Below are 3525 nucleotides of genomic sequence, written 5' to 3'. Positions count from 1 at the left end.
TTGTGGCTGTGTGAGCATTGCATTTTCCTACTAAATATTCTACTATAATGCATCCCCTATAGAGCATGTTGGGGGAGGTGTCCAGAAAAAGAGGGAGATGGGGTTTTTCTAGAATGCATGGGGAGGACATTTTTTGAAATCAATAGACAAGGGTGATGGGGGCTCAGGAAATTTGATTTTTAGCTCCAGAAAGTGCTTATCAAATGAGTGTAAGATCTGTTGTATTCTGGCTTCCTTAGGCACTATGGGATGAAATAGAGGTCATCTCTTTTTTAACCTCTTCACTTTTCTCAGAAAAGAGTAAGTATCCAATAATGAAAGACCAGGAGGAAAAAGAATTCACCAACGATGGTTTCTGTGCCATTCATTGACAGTCTAGTGTTCCAGGTCCAACAATATCCCTGGGCACTATGAGGATAATCATGGAGCTGGCATAATGCTATGCCCACATTAGGCACCACAATGCTACCCTGGGTTGGCGACTCAGTTTCTATGGCAACTTTGACACCATGCTGTCTTGGTTCACCGGAGATGACAGTGCACCCCACTGCTCATATAGTCAACCTGCGAATTACTTTTCCTGTAGAGATGATGGTTTTGTACACTCTCTAGGATATAGCTTTCACACGTTTCTTTAGAAAGCCAGCAGGGTTAAATTTGTATTTGTGACTTTGGGACAGAATAAAACTAATGCTATTAAATCTTGACCTTGATCTTAACCTTCATGGTGATGGATCCAGCTGGTTCACTAATTAGAGGTCTCCCCATTTTGAAGGCAAATGTGAAATGGCAATTTGGATCATCACATCAAGAGAAATTTTGTCATAAAAAAAGAATTAAATTTAATACCTAAAGTTAAATGGTTATCCTTAACCGATAATGAAAGTAGTAACTGCTGGTCACATTTATAGCTATTCTTTCATGTCACTAATCAAAGAGTGAAAATAATACTTCTAGCCTTAAAATAGCCCTTCCTGGCTTTGAAAACTCAATTTGCTTTGAGAGTCATATACCCCAAACTCCGGTCTTTATTTCCTTACTACCCATTTGGGACTGGAGGGGGTACTTAATGTGACTCATATTTTCCAAATTCCCTGGAAGCCATAGAAAATACTCCCATTGAATCCTATTGCATAGCCTATTGTCAAGGCTTTCCCCATAGACATGAACAGAATATGCTTGGAAGACTAGAAAATCATAGAACAGTGGCAATAGGAGGCATCTATTCTCTTCTCTCCCTAAACAGATGAGCAATTGGAGACCGGCAGAAATCCAGGAATTTCCCCAAACGCACACACCTAGTCTTGGATTTAGAACCAGAACCCGGGCTTCCTGCTTCACAGCCATGGGCACTTCCCTTCCCCCACCTGTGAACAGATTCTCAGTCTTTTCAGGATCTTGGATGCTGAATATGGTGAATGGACTGGAAAAGAGTGAGAGAGACAGAATAAAGTTTAATGGGGCATATCGAGACTGAGAAAGAGGAAAAAGAATTACATTTTCCCTAAAGACCTCAAAATAGCCCTGGGAACCAAGAGAATTTAGACATTATTGGATATTGAGTTACTATGGAATTTGTATTATGTCTTTTAGAAATTAAACATATTTAGCCTTATTTTAATGTCTACCCTTAAGGATTGAGAGAGAACCAAATGAAAACATTGATCAGTTAAAAACACTACTCCCAGAATGCCTAAGGAATGCTCACCCATCTTCCCCGTTTGCTATGCATGAGTAAAGGAAGATCAAAATATGTTCTCTTAGTAGCTTACATCTTTAAAATCTGTATGATAATCTACACTCATACAGGGAATCTCTTGTAAACTGAGGGCAGTCTCTTGTAAACTGATTTAACCCTCATCATTTATAAGCATTTAATAATAGTTAACACTGCACCAGAAGATAGAGGGGATTATGGACTTGAGATTCCCAGACCAGTGTCTTAAGTCTTATTCACGTAAGCTTCTAAACTTTCCCAAAAGCATAGAATGAAGGACCAATCAGCCCTCCTTGGTCCCAAGGAAATAATGGTTGATTTTCTTCTAACCTCGAGTGCTTGCTAATCTATCTAACATATTATTTTGTATTAGGTAGAGCGGGCTGTGTACACATTATGACTGGGGGACTCTTTGAGGACATTCATTTCTTCCTTGTGACATCAGAGGAATTAAGGTCCAGATGTGCTTTTGGTCACTTCTTCAGGTCCTGCTGAAACATACACACTTGAGCAAGACAACTGCCCAATTTGGAATACCAAACGCATGGAGGTCAGGCAGGTGGGAAGGCTTCCATCAGAAAGGCAAACCATATCCTGCTGATGCTGCCCCCCACTTCGTGGCCCCAGGGCGTGGCCACATCGTGGTGGATAGACATGGTCACTCCTTCCAGGAACTAGAACATTGGAGAGGCTTGGATCTGGGAAGAGAGGTTCTGCACGTGGCCATATCATTACACACTGGGAGGAGAGTTGGCTTAGAAATGCCCGTTTTGGTGCACAAACAGATAACCAAGCAGCTACTTGCCAAAGGACGGTTTTTCTTAAGAGAATGACATCATATGCCAAGAAATCAATGTCTTCTTTTAAGTCTTCACTATGTTAACAAAGCGTTTTTGTATGTTCTACCATAAATCTGTAAGGGGATTGGCCTTTTCTTTAATTCAATTATGAATGGAATTTCCAGTTTCTCGTGGAGTAAAGTCATTTTGTGTCTTCAAATATTAATACTGTCTTCTCACGTGGTAGACAGTACCTTTAAATTTGGTGACTGCAGTGAATATGGACATGCAACAAGGAGGGATGTGTTGGCCCAGTTGTCAATCCCTTCAGGAACCGCCTCAGCTACAGAGTGACCTTGTCCAAGGGCATGTTCTTCCAGGTGTGGCTTAGATCCAGGAACTGATGTGGGTGGGGGGGTATCTAAGAGCCTGGTTATCCTGGCCTGATGGAAGATAGCACTAGCAGGCCATCCTGGCTCCAGGACGAGCCACTGGGTTGATAGAGGGACGCTGGCTCTACATGTCTTTGTGCCCAGGCTTGCTTCCCCACCCCTTGTTTCCACGGCTACTGATCCCTAATCAGTACCTGCACTTCAAACTCTTGGGTACCAAGCCCACAGCAGTAATTTTTACATCTTTCAGTGGCCTATAAAAGGAGACAAGTGCATTTAAGCTATCTAGTCTCATGACACGCCTGGCCCATTATCCATAGGTTTGAAATCAATTTTCGTGCTTCCTCTGAAAGCATCATTTAAACACATACGCCAGCACCCGCTATGCATCAGCTAGAATGCTGAATGCTGCAGGAACTGAGGTTAAAAAAAAAAAAAAGCCATAGCCTTGCTTTTAATATGCACCCAGGCCAGAGAGAAGTAACTATAGTAAGTGATAATCCACCAAGCGGATGATCTTGTGTGCTTGGCTTTAAGGTCGCCATTTTATTTTGTTTATTTATTTTAAATATTTTATTTATTTATTTGAGAGAGAGACAGACAGAGAGCACAAGCAGGGGGAGGGCCAGAGGGAGAA

The sequence above is a fragment of the Mustela erminea genome, chromosome X, assembly GCF_009829155.1.
Source record: "Mustela erminea isolate mMusErm1 chromosome X, mMusErm1.Pri, whole genome shotgun sequence".
NCBI classification, from domain to species: Eukaryota; Metazoa; Chordata; class Mammalia; order Carnivora; family Mustelidae; genus Mustela; species Mustela erminea.
Note: the sequence above shows the minus strand (reverse complement) of the source record.